Here is a 19419-nt window from a genome sequence, read left to right as displayed (position 1 = left end):
TAGTCAGGTAATAGAAAGCTCCGAATGGTGTGATGAAGGCGGTCTTCAGGCGGTCTGCCGGGTCCAACTTAATCTGGTGGTATCCTGAGTAGGCATCCAAAAAACTCAACGGCTCGCATCCGGCTGTGGAGTCTATTACTTGATCAATCCGCGGCAGAGCAAACGGATCTTTGGGGCAGGCCTTGTTGAGGCTAGTGTAGTCTATACACATACGCCATTTGTTATTCTTCTTCAACACCAAGACTGGGTTGGCAAGCCACTCTGGGAAAAACACTTCCATAATAAAGCCGGCGGCAACGAGCGGGGCTATCTCTTCTCCTATGATTCTTCTCTTCTCTTCTGACAGTCTGCGAGGGGCTGCTTGACCGGCTTCGCGTCCGCTCGGACGTGTAATTTGTGCTCGGCGAAATCCTTCGGAACACCCAGCATGTCCTTTGGGGACCATGCAAAAATGTCTCGATTCTCATGGAGGAAGTCGACGAGCTCGCCTTCCTATTTACTGTCCAGGTTTGCACCAATGACTGCAAACCTCTCCGGGTTCTCCGGGTCCGGAGGTATCTTCTTCGTCTCCTTGGCCGGCTGGAAGGAGCCCTGCGCATCATATTCCTTGGGGTTGGGGGACAAGGCCGGCTGCTTGCCGGCCATGGCCACAACTCGATCCAGCATCTTCTTCTCTTCTGCCACTACGAGGGACTCGGCCAGTCGGCTGCTGGCTGCAGCGCACTCGATGGACTTCTTGTAGTCGCCGGCCACTGTGATGATCCCATTTGAGCTCGGCATCTTCATCTTCAGGTAGGCGTAGTGGGGCACAGCCATGAACTTGGCTAGAGCAGGTCGGCCGAGCAAAGCGTGGTAAGGGCTTTCCAGATCCACTACCTCGAACCAGATCGCTTCCCGGCGAAAATGATCCTTGTCTCCGAAGAGAACATCCATCTTGATCTTGCCGATCGAGGAACAGGACAGGCCGGGTACGATGCCATGGAAAACGGTCTGGCTCGGCATGACCTGCTTCGCCTTGAGGTTCAACTTCTCCATGGTGTCGCGGTATAGTATGTTGATACTGCTCCCGCCATGAATCAGAATGCGGGAGAATCGGGCAGCCCGCCTCTCTGTTGCGAGCGTGACATCCAACACCAATGCGTAGGAGCCAGGGGACGGCATCACCTCTGGCTGATCGGCTCGGCTCCAGTTGATAGGCCTTTCAGACCAATGCATGAACTCGGGGCTGCTGGAGGCGACTGCGTTGACCTCTTAGTGCTGTCGGCGCCGGCTGCGCTTGTCTTCAACCTGGCTCGTGAAGACGACGTAGGCGGCGTGCTCATCAGGGAACTCATCTTTAATGGCCCCGACAGCAGGTCGAGCAGCCGGCTGCTGGGGGGCTGGAGGCGGCGGGCCGAGAGGCGGAGGTGGCACCAGCCCCTCGCCCTTGGAGATCCGGGTGAGCCAGTGGCACTTTCGGGTCGTGTGGTTGGATGGCTTCGCGCCGCTGTGGAACTTGCAGGGGGCATCGAGAGTCTGCTCGTAGGAGAAGGCCGGCTGCCAAGCCGGCCTGCCGCCCTTCTTCTTGGGAGCGGGCCGCTCTTCGGGCTACTCGTCTTCGACCGTGGCCACCTGCCGACTAGTGGAAGGCGGCATAGGGGCCTTGCGCTTGTGGTCGTTCTGGTAGAGGCGCCGATTGGAGTCGGCAGCCGACGTCTTACGAGCCGGGGCGAGCACCGTCCCAGAGGCGCCTACTCAGAGCTTGGTCTTCATCGAGGAGTCAGTTGTGGCGTACTTGTCTGCAATGACCAGCAGCTCGTCGAGGGTAGCCGGCTCATCACAGAGGAGTCGGTGCTTGAGGAGGGTGCCTTCTCGGCACCAGGCGGTGAAGTATTCGATGGCCTGCGCCTCGTGCACCCCCTCGCAGGAGTTGCGGAGCTCGGCCCACCGCGTGAGGTAGTCGCGGGTCGACTCGTTGGGCCCTTGGACGCATAGGGACAGCTGGCGGGGCTTGGGAGGCCGCTTGTACGTGCTGGTGAGGTTGCGGACGAAGACTTCCGTGAAGTCCAGCCAACTGTTGACGCTGTAGGGCTTGAGGCTGTTGAGCCAGGTGCGTGCCGTGCCTTGCAGCATGAGAGGGACATGCTTCACGGCTATGCGCCAGTTGCCGTTCGCTATGCTGACGGCGGTGGAGTAGTCGATGAGCCAATCTTCCGGCTTCACAAAGCCGTTGTACTTGGGCGTGTCTCTGGGGAGCGAAAACCCTTTGGGGAAGGGCTCATCGCGGATGCGGGGGCCAAAGCATGGCGGGCCGACATCGTCTTCTTCTTCTAGCGCTAGGGATCGAGCTAGGCGGTCGATCCGGTGGCGGGCGTCGTTCTCGCCGACTCCTTCGCGGTGGCCTAGTCGGCCACCGAGAGTCGGATGTGTGACAGGTGGCGAGGTGGGATATCTCTCCCCCCGAGGCGGGGGAGGAGGCGGATTGCCTTGGTGCTCCACGGCTCGAGGGCAGCCTTCCGCGTCGCGCTCGATGGTGAGCCGAGTCCGGCTGCGGCTAGTAGCCAGCTCCTTGTCTTTCCTTGCGTGGGCGCTGCTCGCAGTCGGCGACCGGGATGTCGCGGCATGCTCTCGGCGTGGGGGAGGACTCTCAGCGTGGGCACCGGCTTCATGCCGTTCTGCGGCTGCGTCGATCAGTTGCTGGATGCGCCTTGTCATGTAGGGGAGCTCATCAGCCCCCAGCCCATTTAGCTCTTCAGCGGCCGCCTGTGCGGCTCGCAGATTCTCGAGCGGTGTGGCGTAGACGGGGCGGTCTGCCCCCAGCATGCTGGCGATGGCCGCGCCGTGCTTCTTGACGAGGCCGGCTCGGCTCGGCCCGCCATGAGGCGGCGTACCGAAGGCGGCGCGGTCGACTTCGCGCTGGTGAGCCTCGGTGAGGCGTCTCATGGAGGCTATCTTCTGGCCCTCCGCGATGAGGGCAAGGCGGCGTGCCTCCAGGGTCTCGGCGTCGGCGTCGGCCGGGATGGGGACGGATAAGTCATGCATCGACGCTTGTAGGGCGTTGTGGGCGTTCTCGCCCGAGTCGGCGACGTGGCTGATGACTAGCACCTCAGTGACAGCGCTGCTACCGCTATCAGCTCGGGGGGGAGGGTCGTTGAAGACTACCACGTCGGAGGGGCAGGCGTCGAGCGATGCCGTGTCGGAGTCGACAAGCATCGGGTCGGTGGAGCCGACCGACTCCAAGTCTACAGCAAGCTCGCTGGAGACGTGAAGTTGGTCGAGGAGGCTGACAAGGCGACTCTCGGGGTAGTCTGTGCCCGCGTCGGACGCGGGCTCGTCGGAGATGTGAGTCTCGCCAAGAAGATCGGCGAGGCAGCTCGCTGCGCAGGCGTTGTCAACGCCTTGCAACGCGTCGGGGCAAGCGTCATCGGGTGCAGCAGGCTGGCTGCGCTCGCGGGGGAGGAAAAGGGTTCCTGTCCAGAACAGGTCTCCGGACAACGGTGCACCAGGCCCCACGGTGGGCGCCAAATGTCGGGTGGTAGGTGCGACATATGCCAACGGGTGGCTTATCATTGTGGGAGCCAGTAAGACGTCGCCGGTGCCTGGAAACGGGATGAGGCGAAGACATGCATGCCGGCGGATTTTACCCAGGTTCGGGGCTCTCCGTGGAGATAATACCCCTAGTCCTGCTCTGCGGGGTCTCCGCATGATCACTAGATCAATACAAGTAGTTACAAGTGCTCCATGAGCTGTCTGGCTAGAGGAAGAAGAAGGGCAAGGCTAGCTCTCCTTTTCTCTCTATGTGGTGTGTGAAACTCTGTGAGCTCAACCCTTTGCATGGGTGTCCCGCGGGGTTTATATAGGCCTACGCCCCAGGGGTACAATGGTAATCCGGCTGGGCGCGGGTCCCAGCCGTCAGTGTCCGTGTTCGTCGGCTTCTCCGCCGGCCATTTGGGCCCGCCGACTGGTGGGTCCCGCCGGCTGCCGGCCTCTTGGCTGAGAGGCCGGCCCCACCGCTTGGGGTCCTTGTCGGCGGCTGGTTACTGTTGCCTCGCCCCTGATGACGAGGGCTTTGTCGAGGTAAGTGTGGCTACAGTGCCGCCGTCTTGCGGGCTCTCACTGTAGCCTCACCTCGTCTTGTCTCCTTGATGAGGCACATGTTTCGAGGGAGGGAGGTAGCCAGCTATTGGGAGCCGGCTACATCCCTGGCCGACTAGGGGAGGCCTGGCCGCCTTCGAGCGTCTCTCTGGATAAAGGGGCCCGCCGCCCGCGGGCCGTATTGGCGCCGTCGTGGGTGACGTTGAGGTCAACATGGCTACAGTGTCGCGCCGGACGGGGGATGGCTGAGTCGGCTGTACTGCGGCCACGCCCCATCTTATCACCGTTATGTGGATGCAGTCTTGGTGGGTGCAGTCTCGGCCGGCTTCTGGGAGTCGGCTCTCTTCATGGCCGGCTTCTGGGAGTCGGTCCTCTTGGGGCCGGCTTCCTGGAGTCGGCCATCTCGTAGCTTTCTTCGGGAAGGTTTTTTGAGGCCGGGTCGCCTTCTGGTAGTCGGCCCTAGGGAGCCGGAGGAAGGCGGCTCCATGCTCTGGATGCTTGCAGGCTCGAATGGCCTGATAATTTTTCAAGAGCCAGGGGCAGTCGGTTAAGCTACCCGTGGCCATTTACTCCGACAATCATACAATTTTCGCAGGAGACTAAATATTCATGTCTATGTGAAAGAGCAGGCGTCATTGCTGGCTGCGACCTCGCATGCTGCCGAAGTCTCCGAACTGAAGCAGAGTCTGGAGCGGCCGTGGTAGAGTTCGGCCGAGTGAAAAATCAGCTGGAGGGCAAGCAAGGTATGCAATGACCTACTTAGATATAGAGAGATATGAATTGTTTGTGTTGATCACATGACAATTTGTAGGAGCGGCATCCAAGGTGGAGACCCTCAAGAAGGCGCTGGCCAAAGCCCAGAAGAAGGCGGCGGAGGAACAAGCCGCCCGCGAAAAGCATGAGGCCAGGGTCGGTGTGGTCCAGCAGGAGCTCCAGGACGCCGTGAAGAAATGCGAGTCCTTGGAGCGCAATATTGCGGATCAAGAGTCCGAACTTTCCAAGGCCCGCCAAAGTGCACAAGATGCCAGGGTTGAAGCCCAGAGCGTCTTCCAGGAAATCCAGGAGGCCAGGAACATCGCGGCGGGTAAGGCCTTTATTATGCAGAGCAAATATGTGAAGAAAAGGTACCTCTTACTAATCCGGATTTGGAGTTCTCTAGGAGCGTTTGCGGATTTCCCATGCAGTGTTGCTGACGCTGCGGAGTTCTTCCGAGCCGAAGAGGGGAGCTCAACGGAGAAGTTGTTCTGGTCGCAATACCTTGCGCTAGAGCATCCGGTGCCCTTTAGCGATCAGCGGAAACAGCTGGTCAAACTGCATAGGGTGGCCGAACTAGCCATGAAGGATCTAATAATCCGACTATGGCCTGCCGAAGCCATACCCAGCAGCTACTTTGTGCTCGTGAAGTGGGTGATCAATGCCTTCCCTCGGCTTGGTGCCATTAAGCGGTCAGTCTCCATCGAAGGTGCGCGGATGGCTTTCGCCCGCGTCAAGGTGCAGTGGGCGAAGATGAACACTGTCAACCTCGTGACCGAGGGACCGCCCGCGGGCAAGGAGCACCGCACGCCCGAGCGATATTTTAACGATGTCCTGGAGGGATCCCGCATTGTAGCAGAGAAGTGTGCTAAAGACATTATCTTTCAATGAATGCATTCAATTTATCCTCTCCTGTGTGAAACAAAGCTAATATGTAATGCTAGTTGTTTTTTTTTAATTTTACCTCCTGTGCGGCCATTTTATTAAATTTGAGAGTTGGCCAGTCGTCGGCTTCAGGCCCCATGTAGGTAGTACGGGGGTGTTCGGGATGGAATCTAAACACTCTTGACCCAATTATTTGGTCCTTTAAGGAGGTGTTTAGCGCGACGTACCAGGCAATCGAACTATGTGGCTTTATCACCCTCACTTAGCCATAGGAGTTTGACAATAGAAATTTAGGCGCTGCCCCTAGTATTCATGAATCCGAACTAGGGTGCTGTAGACACCTGATCGGATGCAGGTCGATCCGTCGCATAATGCTGAAAAAATCGCGAAAGATTTATAGCCTCTGAAAAGCTGACCAGCTCTCGCCGCATCATGACAGTCAGCTTTCGGCTTTCTCTACTGAGGTGCTTGTCCGGATGAACCAGAAACACAATCGCAGTAGTTCTTCCTTTACTAGCCGATAAGACGGAACGTAAGGTAGCAAGCACAGGAGCCGGGCAACCCAACTATTGACCAAAGACATGATTCGGAGCCGATGCATATAATGCTATATTCGGGGCACCGAACTATACTTGTAAAAAGTGTTCAGACTTTGTTGCTGTAGTATGGAGCGCAATGAAGCCCCTGGCGAATTAAGTCGCACCAAAGTGTACGGGTGCAATCCATAAGAATCGTGAAATAAAGTGAAGTAATAAGCTGGTGCCGCATAAGTCGGGCTGCAAACTGTTTCCATTATAGTTTGATGGATACGTCAAAGCGTATTTGTACAAATAGTGCGATACGCACTAGGGCTATTTAATATGCCAAGACCAAGGGGAAGCTGTGTGCGGATCCTGGAAACAGGTAGGGTGATTGTCACGAAGACCAGCAAAATACGCTACCACACATCTAAGTTGCTTGCCGCCTTGGTATGTCCATCCTTCGAAAGGATTGATGATCAGGCCTTGAGGGGCCTGTAGAGAAGAAACATGAAAAGGGACAAAAAGAAAAGTGAAAGTATGTGTGTCCAGGGAAGGTCGAGCCGTATTATGGACCACTATCTAGTTATGCCTCCGTCTCTGCCCATGGTATTTTGAGTGCGTAGTTATGTACGCGTGGTACGTACGCCGCCATTTGATCGGGACTGAGACGAAGGCCGAATTGCTAGTCTAACTCCTGACGGGCCGGACTGTCATGTTGCGGAGTAGTCCAGACTCGTTTAACAGTGTCCGGGAGTTTGGCCACTGAATTAAATTTTTTTTGAAAAGGCCGCTCTGTACTTCCACTGCCAGTGCCGTGGTGTGCTCCTCTGTACGGAGGGAGCACTCCATGTTTCCATTGACTGTTATGACAACGCATGGTCCGGGAATCTTGAGCTTGAGATAAGCATAGTGTGGCACCGCATTGAATCGAGCAAATGCAGTTCGTCCAAGCAGTGCGTGATAGCCACTACGGAAGGGGACGATATCGAAGATCAAGTCTTCGCTTCGGAAGTGGTCCGGAGATCCGAAGACGACTTCCAATGTGATGGAGCCCGTGCAGCAGGCCTCTACACCTGGTATAACTCCTTTGAAGGTAGTTTTTGTGGGCTTTATCCTTGATGGATCGATGCCCATTTTATGGACTGTATCCTGGTAGAGCAGGTTAAGGCTGCTGCCGCCATCCATGAGGACTCGCGTAAGGTGGAATCCGTCAATGATTGGGTCGAGGACCAGTACGGCTGAACCGCCATGACGGATACTAGTTGGATGGTCTCTGCGATCAAAGGTGATCGGGCAGGACGACCATGGGTTCAATTTTGGGGCGACTGGCTCTATCGCATCGACGTCCCTGAGTGCGCGTTTGCGCTCCAGTTTGGGGATATGGGTAGCGTATATCATGTTCACCGTTTTAACCTGGGGGGGAAACTTTATATGTCCCCCTGTGTTCGGCGGACGGGGCTCCTCGTCATCGTCCTCGCTTTGCGACCCCTTCTCCTTGTTCTCGGCATTTAACTTGTTGGCATGTTTAAAGACCCAACAGCTACTGTTGGTATGATTGGCTGGTTTATCTGGGGTGCCGTGGATCTGACATGGACGATCGAGAATGCGGTCCAAGCTGGATGAGCCCGGATTGTTTCTTTTATATGGCTTCTTCCGCTGACCAGACCTAGAGCCACTGAATCCGGTGTTGACCCCCGTGCCATCGGTATTATCACCGTTGCTTCAACGCTTGTGCCTGCTGCGTCGGGGTTTGATGTTGCTATTTTTGGCTTCAGAGGTGCCAGCTTCGCTTGTAGTGTTAGTGCTACAGGTTCGACAACTATCCTGGCCCGCACAAAAGCGGGTCATAAGGGCCGTAAGGGCTGCCATGGACTTTGGCTTTTCTTGGCCGAGGTGTCGGGTGAGCCATTCGTCGCGGATGCTATGCTTAAAGGCCCCTAGGGCTTCGGCATCCGGGCAGTCGACGATCTGGTTCTTTTTGGTTAGGAACCGAGTCCAGATTTTCCTGGCTGACTCTCCGGGCTGTTGAACAATGTGACTTAAGTCATCGGCATCCGGAGGTCGGACGTATGTGCCTTGGAAGTTTTCAGGCAATGCTCCAGGTCCTCCCAGCTGCCAATAGAGTTTTCAGGCGAACTGTTCAACCAGTGCCGAGCTGGCCCTTTGAGTTTTAGCGGGAGGTATTTGATGGCATGAAGATTGTCACCGCGGGCCATATGAATATGGAGAAGGAAATCCTCAATCCATACCGCGGGATCTGTTGTTCCATCATATGATTCGATATTCACGGGTTTAAACCCTTCTGGGAATTCATGCTCCTTTACTTCATCAGTGAAGCAGAGGGGGTGTGCGGCGTCTCTATATCGGGCCAAGTCGCGATGTAGCTCGGATGGAGTCCGTCTGCGGTTTTCAGCCCAGACGTGGTTATGCTTGTCACATCCAGCTAGATCGCTGTCGTCGCACGTCGGGGCATGCCCCCGCGATCCATAGATCGATCTAGTCTGACCTGCTCTATTTTCCAGGTCATGTCACAGGTCATATGTATAATGCCGAGCTGTTATGTGTCTACCTTTACAGTGAGGTAGGACGGGCTGGTGTCCAGCTTGAGTTGCCGCTTTGTCCCAGCCACGTGGTGGTTGGTCAGCCATGTTACGCGCTGATGGTCCGGGCTCAACTGCCTTGTCATCGAATTGAGGTAGCAATTTGCACTTCGGGTAACTCTTGGTTGGGCACTCGAGGCCGTATTCCTCGGCTGTCAGGACATTAGTATATCTATCGTTGAGCAGATCTTGATCAGCTTGAAGCTGCTACTGCTTCTTTTTCAGGCTTCTTCAGTGGCTATTAGTCGGCGCTTAAAGCGCTCCTGCTCAAGGGGTTCCTCAGGCACGATAAAGTCTTCGTTGCCGAGGCTCACCTAATCTTCAGAGAGTGGATGATAATTACTGTCCTCCGAGTCTTCATTTATAGCCTGTTCATCAGGGCTAGCTTGCCCATCCTCCCGGTCGTCCTGCTCGGAAGTTGGCTCGACGGGGTCTTCTTTGTCTTCGGCATCGTCCGGAGTATTGTTGTCTCTCGTGCCGGTATTGCTGTCTTTTCCACGGTGTGGTTTAGAGCGGTGCTGCTGATGTCCGTGCTTTGGCTGTATCTCAGGAGGTTTATCCTCGACGGGATCTTTCTAGTTATCGCCGTTATTCTCTTTGGGTGTATCCACCATGTACACGTCATACGAGGACGTGGCCGTCCAGCGTCCGGTAAACGGCGGGTTTTGGGCTGCTCCTCTCCGGCATCGTCGTCCATACCGTCGATGTCTTCGGAGCCGTAATCGAGTATGTCGGTTAAGTCCTCGACAGTGGCTATGAAGTGAGTGGTGGGTGGGAAGAGAAATTCTCCGTCATCAGCCTCCAGTTCAAACCGGATATAATTCGGCTATGAGTCCCCTGCTAAGGAGAGGGTTTTTAATGAGTTTAGCACATCGCCTAAGGGTGAGTGCCGGAAGATGTCCGCGGAGCTGAAGTCGACGATCGGCGCCTGATCAAGCTCGAAGGATGCAGATGCACATGGTTCGGAACCTGTGGTCGGAGACGAGTCCAAGGTTCCGGTAACACAGATCCCGCTCAAGGTTGGGTCTGTGTGTGGCTCTAGCGCCGCTGAGTCTGCGGCTTCCGTGGAGGGGTTGAGCTTCCTGTCCTCGGATTGTGTGATCTGCTCCGGATCTAGGGCCAGAGCAGTTACAGGTGCTATCTCCTGGGAATGGTCTGATGACAGATTTAACTCATGTTCATCGCGGTGGCAGGGAGGGGCTGCCATGGGCTCGAATCCGTCGAAGATCAAGTCTCCGCGGATATCAGCGACGTAGTTCAAGCTTCCAAACCTGACTTGATGGCTAGGGGCGTAGCTCTCAACCTGCTCGAGGTGGCCAAGAGAGTTGGCCCGCAGTGCGAAGCCGCCGAATACGAGGATCTGTCCGAGGAGAAAGACCTCCCTCAGGGCAGCATCGTTGTAGATGATTGATGGAGCCATCGAGCCTTCTGGTGACGACACAGTGGAACTCTCAATGAATGCACCAATGTCGGAGTCAAAACCGGCGGATCTCGGGTAGGGGGTCCCGAACTATGCGTCTAAGGTCGATGGTAACAGGAGACGGGGGACACGATGTTTACCCAGGTTCGGGCCCTCTCTATGGAGGTAATACCCTACTTCCTGCTTGATTGATCTTGATGAATATGAGTGCTACAAGAGTTGATCGACCACGAGATCGTAGTGGCTAAACCCTAGAAGTCTAGCCTATGAGTCTCCTTGGACGGCGTCACTATCGATGATTGAAGGGGCCATTGAACCTTTCGTCGACGACAAAGTGGAACTCTCAATGAAAGCACCAATGTCGGTGTCAAAACCGGCGGATCTCGGGTAGGGGGTCCCGAACTATGCGTCTAGGATCGATGGGAGACAGGGGACACGATGTTTACCCAGGTTCGGGCCCTCTCTATGGAGGTAATACCCTACTTCCTGCTTGATTGATCTTGATGATATGAGTATTACAAGAGTTGATCTACCACGAGATCGTAATGGCTAAACCCTAGATGTCTAGTCTGTATGATTATATTTGCCTCTACAGACTAAGCCCTCCGGTTTATATAGACACCGGAGGGGACTAGGGTTGTACAAAGTCGGTTACAGAGAAAGGAATCTACACATCCGAACGCCGATCTTGCCATCCACGCAAAGGAGAGTCCCATTCGGACACGGGAAGAAGTCTTTTGTCTTGTATCTTCATAGCCCATTAGTCCGGCCCATGTTACATAACCCCGACGCCCGGGGACCCCTTAATCCAGGACTCCCTCAGTGCTAGATGACATGGAAAAGTTGGCGCCGGAGTTGCTATGCAAGTTAGAGAAGATCTTTCCACCGGGCTTCCTTAATGCAATGCAGCATTTGATTTCACATCTCCTGACCGATGCAAGATTGGGGGGCTTGCAAAATCAATGGTGCTATGCGACTAAGACGATGCAGAAGACGCTTCGAGCAAAATGTAAAAATAAACATAGCATTAAAGCATCGATACCCGAGGCATTCATTACTGAGGAGGCCGCAAACTTCGTGACAGCACACTAAGAAGCCAAAAATTGTCATTTGCATAATCCGAAGCCTGGGTACAATGCTGGCGACCCTAAAAAGGTGGATCCAACCTCAGCCTATTCAAAGGGAAGCTCGCACCAGCCGATGCTTCGAAACCAATAGCATTGGATGTTGAAGAATGGCGGACCATTTTGTTGTATATCTTCAGAAACCTAACAGAAGTGTCGCCGTACATCGAGTAAGTTCTCGGTACATTGTTTCGCAACTTGTAATTCCTTTGAACTACTCTTATTCCCGGATATTTGATACAGTCGATACATCGCCAAATTCTCGAATGGAGCGGTCATCCAAAAGGTTTCCATCCAAGAGTATGAGCTTCTGGGAAAGCATGGAGGCGGCTATCCCGGTTTCATCTCTTGGTTCAAACAAACGGTAATTACCATTAATGGACCATTTCATTTCTTGGTCTAATTTGTGGCTAATGCAATAATCCTTTCATATTAAACTTGTAGGCAAATTCAGAGTCTATGGACGCCGAATTGAGACAAGCTGCTATTGGTTTTGACTATACGGTCCGTTCATTTGAGAAATACGACATCAACGGGTATAGCTTTCATACCTTTGGCAAACAGCTATCTATGGCCAACCAAAAATCTACAAATTATGGTGTCTCTGCTATCGGCGAAGGAGGTACCGAGTATTATGGAAGAGTTGAAGCAATTTATGAACTTCTATTCTATGGTGAAAACCCACGGAACGTCGTAGTCTTCAAATGTTATTGGTTCTAGCCGAAGGAGACTATTAGGACTCATCAACATATAGGGCTAGTCGAAATCAAACAAAGCACCCATTTAGATGTTCCCGGTGTCTATATTATGGCTCAACAGGCAACCCTAGTTTTCTATCTACCGTGGGCCTGCCAAACTAATACAAATCTGAATGGTTGGGATGTCGTTTATGAAGTGCTGCCCGTGTTAGACCACCTCCCCCCAATGAAGAGGATTATGAACCTCAGATTAACCTAGACACATACGAAGGATAATTCTTCCAAGAAACACGTCTTTTCAAAAAAGTTTCAAGAACCGCTCTACTTCACCCCAGAACATGGAAGTAGTTTTCACTGCGCAGTTTCACCGGGAGGCGTGCGAGTAGCTGTGTGAAATGATGGTAGAAAGCCAGAAGTCCGCCGTGCAGGCCCACCGGGAGGCGAGACAGCCTTTGACCGCCGCCCGCCTCACTCCCATTGGTCCGTATTAATTGCGGGCCCGAGCTGCCAGCTAAAATAGGCGGCCGCACCCCCGGTCCACAGTGTCTGGAGTATATGAGGATGGCGCCGAAGCGCACCATCAGAGGGAGTGGCAACGCCAGGGCTGCTGAAGCACCCGCGCAACAGGGGAAGCTGGGCACAGAGGTTGTCGTTGCCGCCAACGAGGTCTCGTGCATGCAGCAGTACGACCTTAACTTCATCGGCGCCGTCGTGCCCCCCCCCACCCGGTGCCGGAGGTCCACAGCAACTCCGGGAACAAGTATGACTCCGACGGAAAACCAGTTAATCATCTATACCCATTTGTGCGGCAAACATATCAGGTGTTTTTCTGGTTACTCCCCCACGCCCTTGATGTAGCTAGAAACTGTGTCGGTATTTCCCGAAGGAGGAAGGGATGATGTAGCACAGCTACGGTAGGTATTTCCCTCAGTTATAAAACAAAGGTATCAATCCAGCAGGATGACCAAGCCAGGCTATGTAAACGGTACCTGCACACAAAGAACAAATACTTGCAACCCGGCGCGTAAGAGGGGTTGTCAATCCCTGGCTTCTCTCAAGAAAATAGCACATGGTGGGTAAACAAATTACTGTTGGGAAATTGATAGAAGATCGAACAATTATGATGATATCCAAGGCAGTGGTCATTATATAGGCATCACGTAAAAGATTAGTAGACCGACTCCTGCATGGATCTACTACTATTACTCGACACATCGACCGCTATCTAGCATGCATCTAGTGTATTGAGTTTATCAAGAAATGGAGTAATGCAATAAGAATGATGACATGATGTAGACAAGATCAAGTTGGAATAGACCCCATCTTGTTATCATTGATAGCAACAATAAATGTGTGCCTCGCTGCCCCTTCTGTCACTGGGAGAGGACACCGCAAGATCGAACCCATCACAAAGCACCTCTTCCCATGGCAAGAAAAATCGATCTATTCGGCGTAAATAAACCAAAGATTCGGAGAAGAAATACGAAGCTATAAGTAATCATGCATCTAAGAGATCAAAGAAAACTCAAATAATATTCATGGATATAGATCTGATCATAAACTCAAAGTTCATCGGATCCAAACAAACACACCGCAAGAAGAGTTACATCAAATAGATCTCCAAGATACCATTGTATTGAGAATCAAAAAGAGAGAAGAAGGCATCTAGCTACTGCCTACCGACCCTTAGTTCTATGGTGGACTACTCAAGCATCATCAGACAGGCACCAATGAGGATGATGAACCCCTCCATGATGGTGTTAGATTGGATCTCGTGGTTCTGGAACTCGCGGCAGCTAGAATTGTGTTTTGTCTCCTCCCCTAGGGTTTTTGGAATATTTGGGAATTTATAGGGCGAAGAGGTGCTGCGGGAGACCCCCGTGGGCCCCACAACCCACCAAGACACGCCTGGGCTCCTAGGCACGCCCTGTGTCTTGTGGTCCCCATGGGCCTCCTCCTAGGTGCTTTCTTCGCCGCCAAGGTGTCTTCTGGTCCAAAAATATATCCAAAAAGTTTCGCTGCGTTTGGACTCCGTTTGGTACTCATATTCTGCGAAGTAAAAAACAAGCAAAAAACAGCAACTGGCACTAGGCACTATGTTAATAGGTTACTCCCAAAAATTGATATAAAGTTGCTATAAAATGATGGTAAAACATCCAAGAATGATAATATAACAGCATGGAACAATCAAAAATTATAGATACGACGTATCACCCCTCTATTTTTTTGGAATACAAATCATATGGTTATGTTCTCTCAGTCCATGAAATCAGAGTAATTATGCTTCGTTAGATGCATTTAGTGTATCGATTGTGTGAATGGTATCCGTATAGGGTTAGTGATTAATTGTTTGTTCTATACAAATGATTTTTGCTAATAATTCGACTAGGGTTAGCGTGCGTACTAATAATTCGTGGCCAGATCTTGAGAATTGATTTTGAATGTCCTACATATATGTTTCTGCCTGTTTTCTTCCAGATCTTGAGAATTGATTTTGTATGTCCTAGATGTATGTTTCTGCCATTTTTTCAGATTGGTATGTACACAGATGAGGCTCCAGCCAGTGGCACCGCCGGACGTAGATCTTGGACCCGGCAGCGCGGCCAGAAGCGGCTACGACCCCACTTTCCATGCTAGATACATCATAGGCGGTTCCCAAACATAAAATAAAGTTTATTCCTTTTTCCACCATTCTTTCACAATCCATGGCTAGTCGTATTCAGGGGTGCCCTCCATACCAACACTTTCCAAGGAATTTATTATTTGACAACATAAAGTAAATTTCTTTTTCATTTCAGGATTGGGCATCCCTCTTACCGCCGTACTCTCGTGCAATGACATGTGAATAAACACTCATCTTGATAATAACACATCTAGCATGGAAAAATATTGGCCACCCCTGCCGCTTGATGAGTGGTATGGGCACAAGAAAAGAAAATCCATTTTGAAAATTAGAGTTGGCACATACAAATTTGCATAGAACTGCAGGGAAATATCGCATATAGGTAGGTATGGTGGACTCATATGGCAAAACTGGGTTTAAGGATTTTGGATGCACAAGTAGTATTTCTACTTAGTACAAGTGGAGGCTAGCAAAAAGATTGAGAAGCAACCAACCAAGAAACGAAAATTCACATAAGCGAGCATTAAGCATAACTAACACCGAATAATGCACCACAAGTAGGATGTAATTTCATTGCATAACTGTTGACTTTCGTGCTTGCATAGGGAATCACAAACCTTAACACCAATATTCTTACTAAAACATAATTACTCACCAACATGACTCACATATTACTATCATCGTCATATCTCAAAACTATTATAAAGAATCAAGTATATTTTGTCCAATGATCTTCATGAAAGTTTTTATTATATCCCTCTTGAATATCTATCACTTTGGGACTAATTTCATATGTTGCAAATGTTTTTGACAAGCTCAAATAACTTTAAGTGAAGAACATGAGCATAAAGATTTTCATCTCTCACTACTGCAGGATGCTGCTAACGCGACACTACGATAAGAGACCCTTTCACGAAACTGTGTGCGATGCACTAATCACAAACGGGGATGTAAAAAACCATCAAAAAAGGTGCAAAACATTTGCGATGGAGGATGCATCAAACATGGTTCAGATTTTAGTTGCGTGTGCGATGCAGGGCATACGGTTCAGTTCAATGAACTATTTGTGATGATGAGGAACAAAATAAACGGGCAGCCAGATGAAGGTGCATGCGATATATAGCATACGGTTCACTCGGATGAACTGTTTGCTTTGAGCCAAGAGAACAGAAACGGTTCAATATAACAAGATGTGTGTGATACGCGGCAAACAGATCTGTAATCAGAAATGTGTGTGAAGATCCATAATAACACAGACGATTGCTGCTAATAAGCCGTGTGTGTTGTGGGCAAACACTTGGTGGTATACAATTGTCAGCAATTGATTAAATCATCACCGACGGGTTCCCCAGGAGGGTCCATGTGCGATGTCATTGCACACAGAACAACAACATATGTACTTATAACTTATAAGGACATGATTCCATAAACAGATTGAACATCGAATTACATATGTGGCTTGTACACACATGACCTTTGCACACACGAAAGTACGTTCCAAAATGCCTAGGAAACTCAAATAATGTATAAAAAGGCAAAACGAACCATGAATAATTTCATATTTTTAGGACGACACTACTATATATAGTTGCATGTTGCCTCTGTAAAATATATCAAGGCGGGAAGAGACAGCGTATGTCGTTTCGCACACATAGGTGACAAGGTCCCTCTCGGAACCATGAGCCTTTTTGAGAGAAGCTCCGCTTTGTAAGAAGTTTGTACCAAAACTTGTCACAAATTAGACTAACAGTAACAGTGATGTTCCCTATGTTGTGAATGCTTATAATATTTATGTCTTAATGAAAGAAATGGCAAGCCATTGGCCCAGTATGAAAGAAAATATGGGTCAAAACCGAGTTGAAAAAGGAAACAATATCTAACTCCAGCTTACAAACAGTACAAAAGCACGAGGATTAATTGCTCATCAGGTTTAGACAAAATCCAGATTGAACAGGACAATGACATCTAACTCAACCAAAGTTTTCGGCAGTCACAATCAAATGAATCGGTCTGATCCAGATCCCCGGCCAGAAATTCTACTGGTACATGATGACAAGCTGTTGTAAATAGAAGCCGAGCACGATCAGAAGCCCTTAGGTCCACCTGAAACTTCTTTTTATGTTGTTCAACACTTGCAGCCGTAAGAAATTTCTTGTCGAAAAACTTAATCCTAACAAACAATAGTGCCCTCGCATTCAACAAGAAGAATGTGACAAAGCTAGTGTTTGCATTGTTGGATGCATATCCTTCCAGTGTTACTATCTTCAAACGAATGTCATGAGATCTGAGAAAATCCCGGTGCTTCTTGAACCATAGATTGGTTATACCTTTTTCTCCATGTGTTAGTGCCTAAATAGAGATGAAGATTGAAAATAGTTAATGTCTAAAAAGATTATGTTGAAAGAGGGATAGCTCAATGACTAATTATAGTACATTATATATGGGCATTCAATGTGCGTGAAATCCTCACCTTTATACACAAATTCTCCAGACATGGAAAGCATTGCAGCAAGCCAATAATCGTGTTCAGATCAAAACACCACATACTGATATGTAAGGTCTTGACAGAATCCACCACCTCTGATAGGATGGACAAGCTCTTCATTGAGCATAGACCATAATATTAGTACCAAAAGTGTACTCCAAGATGATACTTAACATATGCGCACAAATGAAAAAGGCAGATTACAAAAGCTTACGAGAATAATATTCAGTACCTCAATAGGTGTGGAGCCAAACACCATTTTGAACCATCTAAAAGTATCACGAATTGCACCCAAGGTCTCCAGTTTAAGCGCAGAGACTATAGTTATTTGCGAAGGTACTATACCAGAATCAAGGAGCAACCTTTGAAGTGAAGGGGCATCTTCGATGATGAGATCATGTCCAAAAAAACAAATTCCCATGCTTACAAGGTGGGGCGACTTTATTTTGATACAATGGATATGAATTTCCATTGCAAAAACCAGCAGCAAGCACTCCAGGGCAGGGCAGCTAGAGTGGATGATGTTGTGCAGTGCGGCCTCCGACAGATCAACCACCACAAGTGCAAGTTTTTTTAGCAGTGGGAGTTGAAGCATTTGTACTAGATTGTCTGCTAGATGGCACCGGGCAAAGGTGGCGGTGTGGAGAGAGGAGGAAAACCACATGATGGACATCTGTGGTGAGGGCACAGATACATCGGTTCGTGATATGTTACATACATAGTCATGGTAGAACTCAAGCAGCTAGAGTTTATCGAATTGACGGGATGTCAGCTAGGCGGCCACCATGCAGGGTATGTCCAGCAGGTAGCATGCCGGGATGCAGATGCGTTGAACGGAGCCCCCGTGGGAGGAGATGATGGCTCCACGGAGTTCAGAAGCATCATCGACATATAGCTGACGACAGTCGAGATTAAGAGGCGCGGTGCGCCACAGAGTCCGCCACTGAGATGCGAGGACTAGTGTGCGGCAACCATCCTTGGTGGGGCGAAGGGAGATGATCTCCCCATGGATTCTGTCCGGGAGATCGCTGATGCGGTCCGCCGGAGATTCTACTAGTTCCTCAGGTCCAGGGGCGCTTCTGGCCGCACAGCCGGGTCCAAGATCTACATCCGGCGGTGGCACTAGTCGGAGCCTCATCTGTGTACATACCAATCTGAAAGAAAAAAATGGCATAACATGTAGGACATTCGAAATCAATTCTCAAGATCAGGAAGAAAAAAGGCACAAACATATATGTAGGTGACTCACCGGTTTTCCGTCGGAGTCGCAGTTGTTGCCGGAGTTGCTGTTGACCTCCGGCTCCGGCTGGGGGGGGGGCACGACGGCGCCGACGAATTCAAGGTCGTGCTGCTGCCCGCGCGAGACCTCGTCGGCGGCTACAGAAACCTCTGTGGCCATCTTGACGCGTTATGCGGGTGCTTCACCAGCCCCGGCGTCGCCACACCCTCCGATGGTGCGCTTCGGTGGCATCGTCATACACTCCGGAGTCCAGACATCGGTGACCATTGTGCACCGGGGGAGCGGCCGCCTATTATGGCCGGCGGCTCGGGCGCAAAATTAATACGGACCAGTGGGAGCGAGGCAGGCTGTGGTCAAAAGTTGTCTCGCCTCCTGCTGAGCCTGCGCGGCGGACATCTGCCATTCCTACCATCATTTCACACAGCTACTCGCATGCCTCCCCGTCAATACGCACACCTGCACGCACGCCTCCCGGTATGCCTGCGCGGCGGACTGCTCGCATGCGTCCCGTCAACTCACGCCTGCTCGCACGGCACACGGGGCGTGTGGCAGCACGTATCTTTTTTGGTTTATTTTCTGCCGCTTTACTGCTTCACTGAACCGTTTGCGTTGAAGAGATGCACAAATCCTGCGTTGAACATCTCGCACGCTTCCCGGTGAACCTACGCACCGGACGAGTTTTGGATTTACTAGAATTTAAAAACAAGGCATCTCAATGTTTTGCCGGCAATCAACAGTGCCCTGGTGTTTGAAATTCATTCCCATTTCTTGCATGGGACCTAAGCATGCACATAAGGACACAGATTTGATTTTTCAACCAATTTATATGCACGGGAGCATGTGCATGTAGTTCAAATTTGAATTATGCACATAAATGCATTGAAATCTCAGTTAATGCATAAAAATGTCCAAACAAACCCCGAAAAATCACAAAAATTGACACAACACTCCTGTTGTTCTATGTTGACACGATAAATTTTTTTGAAGCACTAGGAC

Source organism: Aegilops tauschii, chromosome 1 (assembly GCF_002575655.3).
Source record: "Aegilops tauschii subsp. strangulata cultivar AL8/78 chromosome 1, Aet v6.0, whole genome shotgun sequence".
In the NCBI taxonomy this organism is placed as follows: Eukaryota; Viridiplantae; Streptophyta; class Magnoliopsida; order Poales; family Poaceae; genus Aegilops; species Aegilops tauschii.
Note: the sequence above shows the minus strand (reverse complement) of the source record.